This window comes from Anastrepha ludens, chromosome 4 (genome assembly GCF_028408465.1).
Source record: "Anastrepha ludens isolate Willacy chromosome 4, idAnaLude1.1, whole genome shotgun sequence".
Classification (NCBI taxonomy): Eukaryota; Metazoa; Arthropoda; class Insecta; order Diptera; family Tephritidae; genus Anastrepha; species Anastrepha ludens.
The window spans coordinates 14,007,326-14,021,002 of record NC_071500.1 but is presented as its reverse complement, the minus strand read 5'-3'; the positions used below and the strand labels follow the sequence as shown (position 1 = coordinate 14,021,002).

The 13,677-nt window shown below is 39.2% G+C and overlaps 1 protein-coding gene across 1 annotated transcript in view; it reads left to right on the top strand.

Annotated features, from left to right (window-relative positions):
- The first annotated feature begins 10,272 nt into the window (after positions 1 to 10,272).
- Positions 10,273 to 13,677, top strand: part of LOC128859738 (circadian locomoter output cycles protein kaput) — a 97,805-nt gene continuing 94,400 nt past the window's right edge. Inside the window, exon 1 of the mRNA XM_054096793.1 lies at positions 10,273 to 11,070. The gene's annotated coding sequence lies outside the window, so the exon portion shown is untranslated. The remainder of the gene's footprint in view (positions 11,071 to 13,677) is intronic.

Sequence of the window (13,677 nt, the reverse complement as noted above, 5' to 3'; positions counted from 1 at the left end):
GAGGAGCCCCTTAAGCTCAAAGCTGTTATAATTTTAAGACGAGTTTTGTGCTTACAATCCCAGTAGTAGAGAATAAATTCGAGTCAGCTCAAGTGAAACAATGCATTGTTCCAAGCATCAAGAACATCTAAGTTGCAGGTGCTGAGCCAGCCAACCGATCTCACGCCATTCACAGAAAGTCCCTCTGTCCATATGTTAGCAAATGTGGCGTATGTATCTCAGCCGGTACCCTTAATTCGAATTATCTAAAAAAAGTCTCTTGTGTGCCTGAGGAATCGTAGCTACTCTTTTGCGATCTTTTACACTTCTTTACCTGTATTACTTAAAGTTCTTCAAAGTACTCGTGTCGATGCAAACAAAATAATTGTGTATGAAACACAACAACAATAAGACACCTAAATTTACTTCGCAAATAATTAAAACGAACACAAACTCTGACTTCAAATAAATATCTATTGGTTCAATATGGGTGGGTCGATTTAAAAATTGCTCATTGCTCTGTGAAAGTCGTATTCTAGGGATCAAAATAAGAAACTTTGCCGAAGGAACCATACCTCAAAAACGAATTCTGATGTCCCCCAATTTTGGTCGAACGAAAAATCCCACTTTGACCCATTTAGAGTGCTCCAACCGAGTCCAAATGTATGACTGACCCCCACTAACTTTGGACGGCCGATCCACCCATGCCAGTGGCACACCCCCTAGAACTCCTCTGGGGGGTTCCCCATACAATCATTTCAAAATATCACCATTTTTGGCCTTTACATGAGAAGAGAAACTAAAAAGTTCGACCCAAATTGGGGGACATCAGAATTCGGTTTAGAGGTATGGTTCCTTCGGCAAAGTTTCTTATTTTAATCCCTAGAATATGATTTTCACAAAGCAATGGGCGATTTTTTTGCCTCCCCACAAATCGACCCGGCCTAATGGACATGGTAATTGAAAGCCGGCACTTAAATAAATATTTGCAGTTTTTCCAATTGAACAGGCGCGAGGCAAAGAAATCACATAAATTTAAGTAGTTCAGCAGCTCTAGTCCCCCTACAATTACTGGGAATATAAACAAGTTCAGCTGAGGCTACCTTATTTTATTGTTCTAACCTGTGGACATAATTTACATATAGATATAGGCAATAAACCAATGAGCCATACGTACAGATATCAAAATGCTTCGGGCGGATATATACGAGAAAGTGCACGCATACCGAAGTTCGATCAATTAAACTGAACTCAACACCCTGGGTAAGTATATAGCAGTGTATGCAGTGCAAACAAGCCTAACAAGTAGCTTTAAAGTGCAGCGCCACAAAAATAGAACCCACATTAGAAAACCGGATCGGACGGCCGCCAAAAAGCTCCACTAGTTGACTTAGCCAAAGAGCAAGCAATGCACAACAATTGTTGAGCGAACACCCGGAACAAGCCACTAGACCAACCCGAACAGAAGCGGACGCAAATATGATTACTCAAATGGAAGGAAAAATACGTGAGCAAGCTGGCTTGTAGGCGGTGAGATGGTGAGGCAAACGGACCCATTTTATTACGCGATAGTGCAGTGGTACAGATAGCGAACGAGTGAAAACAGCAAACCAAGCGATTACATTATTCTAACAAAAATTAAATAATATCACGCACACTCTCACAAACTCACAAATACTTACAAAACATGCCTGCGCACTATGGCAGTGTTCAGATTCCGAATGCATTCGCAGCGAAGTGCATTACAAGAATTTGACGACGGAAAGCTCTGAGACGAACACGTTACTGTAAAGTAGGCATCGCGAATCAACACAAACATGCACGTGCACGCATGTGTGTGTACATGAGACGTGTATACATATACTATTAAGTAATCGTCGTAAGTCAGGCAAATGTAATATTTATTGCAGTTAGTCGGCTCAACTCGTAACTGAGACGAGAACGTTGCGGTGAGCCAGAGCGAATGCTCGTTTCTAGACAAGCAAAAAGCAAAACAAAAACAAAAAAAAAAAAAACAGAGATCCATACCGAATGGAATTTGCATTGGTAAATGAGTTGATCGCGCGCTCAGAGGTGCGAGTGTTATGCGAGCGAGCGAGTGGTGCATTGGCCCACCAACTCAAACACACATATGAAATGAGCTAACGTAGTTGATTGTTGAAGATGGAAACCGAGATGACACCGCCGGGGAAATTAATTTTTATTTGTCTAATTTTGCTTTGTTTACGACGATAAAATTTGCAAGCATTGAGTTTCATGAGGCGTACCGGCGTACAAACATACCATAAAATATGATCGGCGTGATTTTGCACTCAAAATGTAAATACGGAGCACGAAAGGTAAGAATTGCGAGGGTAGTAGGAGTTATTCCGAGCACTGTTAGTTCTATGTGAGGTGCGGTTAAGAATGTGGTAGTTTTGAGAAAATGGGTTTAAGAACGTTTGATCTATTTTTAAATGGCTACTGGCCAGAGCAGTGGCAAAGAAATACTGCGGTATACATCTAAATTGTTGGTTCTTCGTGATGAGGGGTTGCTATTAATATTTCTGGGCTAGCAATCGAATATCGAACACTGGTAGTGGCAAATGGTTTCAGAGTTTTTCGAAATAGTCTTCATGATAACCAAAATACTTTTGCCTACGTTTGAAAAAAATTATCGAGGCACTTTGTCCAGTCCAGGACAGTTGAAGGAACTCTGAAATATTCATTATTCTGTCATCAAAATTCGTTGGTCACGTAGCTTGTACTTGATGTGAGGGGTACAAAAAAAAGAGTTTATTGCCAAATCGGGCCTGTATGGCGGATGGTCCATCAATTCGATATTTTGGTCGGTCAAAAATCTTTTGGTCAGCGCCGAAGGTGGAAAATAAAATACACTCGCGGACTAAAATGGCCAACACCTGCTTCGAGGTAGGTAGGTAGTTTTCATCCATCACCAAGTTGGGATAAGCGAGCTAGCAACCTACTTATTCGCATATAAATTGCTAACGAATCGTAAAAGACGCCCGCTAGGAGTTAAAGAAAAATATCTACATATGTATATTATACGAGTGCGGTTCAATAAGTACACATGCTTGATGATAGAGGGCGGTCCTGAGTGAAGTTGGTGTTAGCATCGTGTGCTGTCATCTATCAAACGACGGCAAAACAAATTTCAGACTGATTGATAGGTTAGTTTGGATTTGGCAGGTATTCGAGTTAGACGTGTTTCGTGATTTTCGCTAAGATCGAAAAAGAGCAGCATCGTTCGGTAATTCGCTTTTTGTTTTTGGATGAAAAAATGTGAGGAGATAAAAACAAAGTTGAATGCTGTTTATGGGGACGCTTCGCCATCTATCAGGTGCAACAAATTCAAACGTGGGCGAACTTCCGTTCCTTATGAGGGGCGACCAGGACGCCTGGCAGATATGGTTACCAAGAAAGCCATTCAAAAAGTCCACGACAGGATTCTCGCTGATCGACGAACGAAAGTGCGCAAAGTCACAGAGGCCACAGGTGTGTCGACCGGAAATGACAATGAATATTTTACATCATAAGTTGGCGATGAAAAATTGTGCGCCGCGATTGTTCACGGTGGACAAACAGCGGATGTGGAGCAAATTAAGCAAGATCCGAAGGTATTTTTGCGTCGAGTTGTCGCCGTTAATGAAATCTGAACTCATCATTACACATCAGAAACTAAGCAAAAATCAATCAGTGGATTTCTCCCGGTAAATCTGCTCCAAAGAAGGCGAATACAGTCCCATCGGCCGCAAAGGTCAGCCGACGAATTTTTGGCATGCGAACGACGTCATCCTAATGGATTTTTTAGAAAAAGGAAGAACAATCATTGGACAATACAATAGAGAGTTATTGGAGCGATTTGACAAAAAATTAATGCAGACACGGCCGCATTTGGCGAAATGGAAGGTACTGTTTCACTACGATAATGCATCAGCACATCCATCCGGAGTTGTCGCCGCCAAACTGTATGCATTGCGGTATGAATTGCTGCCGCGCTCCCCATATTCACAAGATATGGCTCCCGGCGACTTTTTCGTGTTCCCTATCATGAAGAAATAGCTCACGGGAAAAAATTTAGTTCAAACGAGGAAGTCATTGTCAAGATTGAGACGTATTTTGGAGTGTTCGACAAATATTATTTTTTGGAGGCGTTAAAAAATGGCAGGACCGTTGGGAGAAGTATATCTTTCTAAACGGAAACTATGTTGAAAAAAATAAAAATTTAAGACTGGTGTCTTCATTTCGAAGTCTTCTTAACACGGGTACTTATTGAACCCACCTCGTATATTACTGTATTCTACGGTGACCTTCACGGAGAGTGACCGTATAGTGAGAAATAAGAAAATTAAGTGAGAGCGTACCAGTTTTGTTTTTGGTACTAAAGAATGCTGTCTCTCTCCGTATAATGATTTTAGTTCTTCGATGCATTCTTGTATGGTTATTTCAAGTCGAAAATTGTGAAAAAAATGTTCACCTTCTAATTACATTTTTTTGCCAAGATGGATTTTTAAACCCACTATAAACAACATAAATTTGGGTTGCTCGCCAAAACCGTCTGAGTGCGCTAATGGTAAAATATATCAAACTTTCTAATGGAAAGGTCAGACGGCGAGTGACAAAACTAGAAGTGTCCAAGGTCAGAAATATAAATAGCAAAAAATTTGAGAAGACTCTTGAAATATATAAGAATAAAACCAGAAAGTTTCGTTTCAATCGAATATTTCTTTCCTTCCCAAAAAAATCCAAGAAAAAATCGATTTTTTGAAGCCTCTAAAGCAGGCTCCCTCCTTAAATTTATATGAGGTCCACAAGTTATTGAAAGTAGTCTCTGGTGAGGGGTTGAGCGCTTCCACATCGGATCTTAGTGTAATATCAAAAACGTTTAAGAAATAACTTTTAAAGCGAGAATTTGGTGATTTGTATTAATGCTCTATGTGCATACGCGCGATAGCTTGATATAACTGAACATTGATTGCAAGAATTTTTTCAAGAGTGTAAATAAATATAAATGAATATGAAAGCGCAATAAAAATGGCAATGATTCTATGACATTTCGAAAAGTCCTCACTTTTTTGCAAATAGTTGAAATAGCAATAGAATTGAAGCGCGCGTGGTTAGTTTTCAAAAAACGGTTACAGAGTAGAACGTATGTACTTTTTGCCAAAAAAAAAAGAAAAATATTTGCATGGTAAAGACTTTCAAGTAAGTTCTTTTTGACAAAAAAAAAAACTATTTTTTAATGGAGTCGATAAACTCAACTTTCTCGTCGGGTAATAATTTTTCCTTTTCTCAGCTGTTTTCTATACTTTATGCCTTCCGTAACAAAAAAATCAATATATAAAACTTGTTCATTATTTTTCCTCTAATATATTTTACTGATAGTTAACTGAAGTTATTTTCACCGTGAAACAATTTTTTTCCAACGCTTTATTAAGAAAAGGGTTAATCGACTTTTTATACATCAAAATATATATACCTATGAAGTGAGACTTTTTTTTTTTTAATTTCAAATATTTATTAACAAAAAATGGTTACAAATTTAATCTTCAAAATAATAGCCATCGCTAGCGACACATTCTTCCCATCTCTCAGGTAATTTGTGGATGCCGCGCCAAAAAAATTGGCCGTCTTTAGCCGCAAACCAATCATCGAGCCATTTTTTGGCTTCTTCGTGAGAATTGAAGCGCTGCTCGGAAAGTGCGTGGCCCATCGATGCAAACAAATGATGATTGGAAGGCGCCAAGTCTGGTGAGTAAGCCGTGGACTAATAGCTGAGAGTCTCATTTCATAGGTATATATCGCATATTTGTTGGGCAAATAAGTGTTTGCTCTTAGAAAAAAATACACACAAATTTATTTATTCTGTTGATCAAAGTAGCGCTGGAAGTCATCATCTCTCCGTTGCTTCAATAAACTGAAATCTTGCTGCTATTAATACAGATTTCACCTTTTCAAACAGACCGAAGTCGCACGGCGCAAGATCCAGCGAATAAAGCTAATGCTCTAATACTGGGATTCTGTATTTGGCCAGAAACTACTTCACAGAAATGGGTGAAAATACACCGGCCTGGTGGAGACCCTAAATCTCGTTCTTCCACAAAGCGTTTAGTTTGTTCGGCATATTTGCAGCAAGTAAGTAAAAGTAATAATGTTGGCTAAAGGCTTAAGGGGTCCCGGTGGTCTAGAGTTTGAAAATTTAGGGTATTTTTAGGAATTTTTTTACAATAAAAAAATGAAAACCGATATTTAAATTTTTTGTTTTTTTTATTTAAAGTAAAAGAATACATAGAAAAATGAATAAAAATAATTTTAATAATTCTAATAATTTTAAGAATGACGCTGAAGTTAACCCGCCTGAAAAATTTTACCTAGACGCTGTTTGTCTATTTTGGCTCTTCTATTTATCTGACACACAAAAATCAAAAAAATTATTAATCGGTATGACTGTAGCTATGTCCCGTACTAGAATAAAAAACTCTAAAAATCGTTGTTTTTTTTTTTAGTTTTTTAATAAAAAAATACGAAATAATTGAAATAACAATATGATTCTAGTACAGGCGATCGCCACTGATGTTGTGCACAATATATAAAAATTTCAGACGATACGGTTGAATAGTTCTTTTTTTTTTTTTTTGTTTTGACAACACCAGCCCGAAAAAAGTCGTTTTGAAATAATTGAGTTTAAAGTTTTGAGAGTGAATATTTTCCATTGATGCCGCCGCGTGACGTATGTCAGATACGTGCTAAAACCGCTGTAGAATCGAAAATACTGGGAATATCCTTCGAAAAATTTGACAATGTATTTTTAAAAGCCTATATTTTCGAAATATCAAAAAAGAAAGAATCGATTTTTTGAAAATTCTAGACCAACGGGAGTCCTTAACCTTTAGAGCCCATTGATGGTACCAGATTGAACAAGATTATCATTTTTTTTAATTGATCAGTGATCGGTTTTTATAATGCAAGAGTAACTCGAGAATAATATTCAGCTTGCCCTCAAATTAATTGAATCAAACACTTCAGCTTCAATGGCGGTTTTCCAAGTTTTATACCATTTGTTGCCTCGTTGTTAAACAAAAAGTGCAGGAAGTGAGTGCTGTAGAGCGATAAAGAGTATCTTCACGCCAAACAGCTGGCGGTTGCTGGCGTTTCGTTATTAAATAGTCCACAGTATTTGCTATGCGTATTTGAATGACCGAAATTTAAGAAAGAATTCATTCGGTCTTTAGTTGAGTTGTGCTAAATAAAGGATGGTTAAATTTTAAGGGCCGATGTTGAATCAGAACCACAACTAAACGTCCAGCTTTTTTCTGCATTTCATTTGAAATTTTTCAATTTTAGACCAATTCAATTTGAACCATGGAAAAATACACTACCGAGCAACGCGTTAAAGTTATTCAGGCTTATTATGAAAACGGGCGTTCAAATCAAAATTCATATCAAAGAAAATCATTCTCAGTGATGAGGCACATTTTCACCTCACTGGATGCGTCAATAAGCAGAATTGCCGCATTTGGGCGAATGATAATCCAAGAGTGATTGCCGAAAAACCAATGCACCCAATGGTGACTGTGACAATGCAAAGAGTTACTGTTTGGTGAGGTTTATGGGCCGGCGGCATCATTGAACCCTATTTTTTCCAAAATGTGGCCGGTCAGCAGTTACTGTGAATAGTGTTCGCTATCGTGAGATGATAACGAACTTTTTATCGCCCGAATTGGAAGATATGGATGTGAACGATATGTGGTTTCAACAGGACGGTGCCCCTTGTCACACAGCTAACGAAACAATGGCTCTTTTGCGCGAAAAATTTGATGGCCGAATAATCTCACGTCGCGGCGATGTCAATTGGCCGCCAAGATCATGTGACTTGACACCGTTGGACTTCTTTCTTTGGGATTATTTGAAGGAAAAGATGTACGTCGATAAGCCAGCAACAATTCAGGAGCTAAAGAATGAGATAATTCGACACATTAACGGCATAGAACCTCAATAATTCCTCAGCGTCATCGAAAATTTGGACCATCGGATGGAGGTGTGCCGCCGAGGACGCGGCGGCCATTTGGCCGTTTTTTTGTTTCATGTTTTGATCAGAATAAAGAGAAATTTCAATAGTTTCTTAAAAAAATTGTATTTTATTTAAAATCAACACCGGCCCTTGAAACTTAACCCTTTACAATCGGAATCACTTTTCTTCCAATCTTTGGAAGCTCACTATTTACTTTGATAATAGAAAATAGTTTGAAGTAACAGCTAACGCTACAATCAGAATAATAGATAGAGTTCGTTAAACTGAGTGCAGTCGTATTTCCGCAATACGCCAATTAGGGTCACTTCACTATGCAACTCAAAACTTTTAAATAAATATTGGATTAGGTTGAGTAGCTGTTATCCGACACACATAGGCCTGAATACTCCCATTGTGATACCACAGGAGCTCGTCTTTTAGGTTAAGTTAGGCTTGGCAGCCGCACATCGAGACAGCGATGCCAGTTAGACCACGAAATGAGTCCGTTGTGAGCCGCAGAGCTCGGCTACATTTCCCCTTCCAGATTGAACCTTCTTGAACTTTGGACAAAGCGTAAAAGGTTGTTGATACCTAAAGTGTATATATTATCTACATTCGTTAAGAAGTAGGATTTTCAAAATCGGTTCCTGCTTCTGGCTAGAGCTGGGCATGGGCAAAACAGGTGTTGAATTGTTTCCAAGTCCTACTCATTCCTACAGCTATGACAGAAGTCATGCATGTAAACGCCTTACCTTCTTGTGTGATCTCCTATGAGACAATGTTCTGTGAGGGCCCCTTCTAAGGTCCTAACCAGAACTCTACTCATCTTTATAATATACTTGGACAGACATAGATTTAGCCTTGGTCATGTTTGCCTAGCAATTTTGGCACACAAGTACCTTCTCTTGCAAGTTGGTGAGCCCTACAGTTGCCTGGTATATCTCTGCGGCCTGGTTGTCTGATATGAATGCAGATATCTGTTCATGATATTCTGTTTATCTCTAACCAGCTTAAGGCTTCATGAATAGCGTTAATTTTCGCTTGAAAACACTACAGTGATCCGGCAGTTTAAAGGATTCACTGATAAAAAGCTCTTTGTAATATAACCTTGATCCTACACCGGTGTCCATTTTAGATTCGCCCGTGTAGATCTTAACGGGTGTGTTGGGTGATGGATTTTCTTCAAGGCATTCCGGTCTAGTAGGAGATTTTTGTTGAGCAATTTTCGTTGCGAAATACCCTTCGAAGCAGATTATAAGAGGTTAATAATCATAATCACTGGGTATAGCCAGGATATATAGGAGTCTAAGCGGAACAGGCGGCTGAGTATTTGCATAAGAGATCCGGGGGGTGGCAGATGTAACACGCTGTCCAAAGCCAGGGATGGCATGGTTTTCATGACTCCACATGTTGCTGATTCCGCTGACTCCTGCATGTTATTCAATACTCCTTTACACACCTGATGATTTTCTGTACCATCCTGTGGATTTAATATATTTTATTAATTTCGGCGGCCGCCGTAGCCGAATGGGTTGATGCATGACTACCATTCGGAATTCACAGAGAGAACGTCGGTTCGAATCTCGGTTAAACAGCAAAATTAAGAAAAACATTTTTCTAATAGCGGTTGCTCCTTGGCAGGCAATGGCAAACCTCCGAGTGTATTTCTGCCATGATAAAGCTCCTCATAAAAATATCTGCCGTTCGGAGTCGTGGAGGAGGTATTCCACTGTTTCCTCTGCTTTAGTATTTTGACAGCTTCAAAAAAAGTCATTATATGGTGCTCCCAGTCTATTTTCATGTTCTCCAATTAGACAATGCGCTGCTAGTGCCCGTACCGTTTTTCTCATATTCTGTCGCCTAAGATTCAGTAGCGATTTAATATTTAAATAAATAATTATTATTAAATGTTTTAAAGAATGCTCTTCCACTTGAGCCGCAACTATCTTTTACATCTATCAATAAAGCGCGCACACACACACACACACGCCAAGTGGTTCCAAAAATTCGATCCAGTTTCTTCAAGCTTTCCGGGCTTGCCGCCGTTCTCACTCAATCACATGTTCACGCACCCTCTCCCCAAATGCACCCACAAGCAATCTATTGCACATCAGCTACCCCCATCACAGCGTTTTTAGCTCGAGAACCTTTCAGCGGTGAGTGCTTTTGCACCGCTTGAGTGCGAACGTGGAAGTGAGAACTTTTTTTTACCAAAACCGATTGCGGCTGTTAAAAAGTGCACAAGCTTAGAAATTTGCGACTTTAGTTTGTTTAGTGGAACGTGCGCGAAGACGACGTGAACGGTAACGGCAACGGCAAAGCCAGTGGCGACTGCAAACGGGTCATATGCAAAGCGTTTGGTTAAACCGTCTACAATTACGTTGACGCTGGCAGAATTAGTGAAATGAAAACAAGCCAATACTTAAAAATATGTATGAAATATGATATGTGAAATATTCGGTGGCGATCACGCGAGGCGAAGCAAAAAAAAAAAAACAAAAAACACAACAAATACTTTAATTGATCGGTGTAGGTGATTAATGCATGCGATCGTACGAGCACAACAACAAGCAGTGGCATTCAGAAGATAATGCAAGAGGTCGTGTTTTTCTAATACTCATATCCTGAATTGGCATAATCTTGTGGGAAGCCTGATTAACAAAAAATTTAATGAAATAAAGTAAAATATGAAATCAGGAAAAAAGTGAAAAATTCAAAGTGTAAAGTGCTTATAGACGCAGGTGTACATGTAAAAATAATATTGAAAATTTGCAATCGATTTTCTAGTTTGTGAAACAAAAGCGCTGCACTGCTACGTAGTGCATCTTGCAAGTTTAAAAGCGAAATCTAAAAACTTAAAATCGCGCTCAGCCTTCGTCAAGTGCAACAGTTCAAGTGCAGCACGGCGCAGTTCAGCCGAAGAAGCGCAAAGAGCAAACAAAAGTGAAAAAGAGACAAGCGAAAAACCATTGCATTCAATTGAACGCGGAAAAGAACTATTATGTAATATTTTGTGTCTCAAACTATTGCATATTCACAAGCATGCGCCTGTGTTGGTAATCCCACGTAGGCACAAATGTGTAAGTGCGCATGAATGCATGTGTGTGTGTGTGTGCGTAGGTAAGCGTTTGTTTAGGCGAAAAAAGACGCTATTTAACACACACCAACACAGTTAGCAACCAATGAGCTAATAATTAAGCGAACGAACAGCGGGGCGAGCCGCCCCAGTGGAGAGCGGCATACCAGGCAGTGCAGCTCTGCGGCGCTTGCAATGAGCGAAATTGGCAATTCTGCATATGCGTGTGTGTGTGTGTGTGAAAGGTTGCGATTGTAGGCATGCGTTCATGTGTGTTGGTATGCGCTATACCAAAGTTTGCCTTTGCTGTGTTGGCGATTTTTACTAAACTTAATTACGTTAATTGCAATTTAATTAGCGCACGCTCGCCGAAAGGGGCCCCATTTAAACATTGTTGTAACCTATAATAAATGCACGGAAGAAAGTGAATAATGCGAAATACGATCTGCAAACGCACACTAACACATCCGTACAGACGCATGCAGAATCGTATGATCAAAATATTCTACTTATCAAAAAATGATAATAAATGGAAAATAGAAATATCAAAAATAGAAAACTTAACGATTGGCACCAATAAAGTTGAGCATTCCAAAGTAAGCAGCAACTCTAAGCTGCGCAACACCGCCCAAGTTCCGGCTAACTTGGCAGGCGCGTGTCAAACAGTAACTGCCAGCCAACAATGTTTTATTGAAATTAATTCTCTTCCAGAGTAAATTATTGTCAATAGATAAATTTATAGTAGCACAAATTTCATGAGTGCGCAAGTACGCTAGCGATCGACACGTAAACTATTAGCAAAACCACTCGTTGCCATAGGCGCTGCGAACGGCTATTGCGCCAGTTCTATCATTGCGGAGCAAATTGAAATGATAAATTTCGTAAATAAAATCATGTTACAGAAATAGTTTATTTTCCGGAAGTTATTTAAATTCATAAAAAACCAGCTTACTATAGTAATAAGCAGGGTTTGGATTTAAAGGCAGCAAACATTTGAAATTAGGCAAAACGAGTTTTCAAAAAAGGCAGCAAAAAGGCATTTACTTTTCAATTTTTAAATATGTACACTAGGCCGGGTCGATTTGTGGGGAGGCAAAAAAATCGCCGATTGCTCTGTGAAAATCATATTCTAGGGATCAAAATAAGAAACTTTGCCGAAGGAACCATACCTCTAAAACGAATTCTGATGTCCCCCAATTTGGGTCGAACTTTTTAGTTTCTTTTCTCATGTAAAGGCCAAAAATGGTGACATTTTGAAATGATTGAATGGGGAACCCCCCAGGGGACTTCCAGGGGGTGTGCCACTGGCATGGGTGGATCGGCCGTCCAAAGTTAGTGGGGGTCGGTCATACATTTGGACTCGATTGGAGCACTCTAAATGGGTCAAGTGGGATTTTTGGTTCAACCCAAATTGGGGGACATCAGAATTCGTTTTAGAGGTATGATTCCTTCGGCAAAGTTTCTTATTTTTATCCCTAGAATACGATTTTCACAGAGAAATGAGCGATTTTTAAATCGACCCGCCCTTATGTACACACTTTTACGTACAGTTAAATATATTTAAAAATATATACAGAGGTTGACTATGATTTTTCACCCTTGTTATCATAGTAGCACAGTGCCACTAAGTGCATTTTAAAATTTTCGGGTAATAACCTCATGCGCTTATCACGAAGCATTGATTTGAATGAACTCAAGCTCCTCTCGATATCCACAGAGACTAATGGTGCCCAATTCGAAAACTCCAACACATTTGTGGTTATATTTTCTGGCCATGCTACCGACTTTTCACCATTCAGAATCCCGGCATTTTTTTTTTATCACTTGCAGACCTTGATTCGCTGGAAATACCATGTTAAATTAAAAATAAAATAAATTCTTTTCTATATTCTGCAGTGCATCCAATACATTATTTAATGGCTCGCCTAAATATTAATTATTAAATGACCAATCTTAGTATATTCTGTGGGCAAAAAGTAAGGTGAGTTTATTTGTCAAACTTCGCGGGATTAAAATTTCGCTCTAGTTATTTTTTTCGTGAGTTGGCAGCACTGTTAATAACAACTGGGCCAACTTTCATGTGAATGTCATTATCAGTAATATATTTACGCTTGTGTTTACCAAAGGACCAAGAGTGCATTTTTCGATTTTTACAATGTCTGATTTGATTGAGCAGAGAAGTGCCATCAAATTTTGTTTGCGGAATGAAATTTCGGCTGCGGAAACGTTTAGCATGTTGCAGAAGGCATTTGGTGATTCGACCATGTCGCAGAAAAATGTTTATAAGTGGTACAGAGACTTCAAAGAGGGTCGAGAACGTGTTGATGACTTGGAGCGCTCCGGACGACTATCGACGTCAACAGAAGGCCAACACGTCAATAAAGTGAAGGAGTTAGTGCTCAAAAATCGTCGGTTGACTGTTAAAAACCTTACAGATATGATCGGAATATCAGAAGGATCTGTGAAAACCATTTTAAAAGACCATTTGGACCTACGAAAAGTGAAATCTCGTTTGGTACCGAAAACTCTCAATTTCTTGGAAAAAAGTCGTCGCGTCGATGTGTGTGAAACAATGCTTTCAGGCTATCAGGACAAGCTCAAATGCATCATT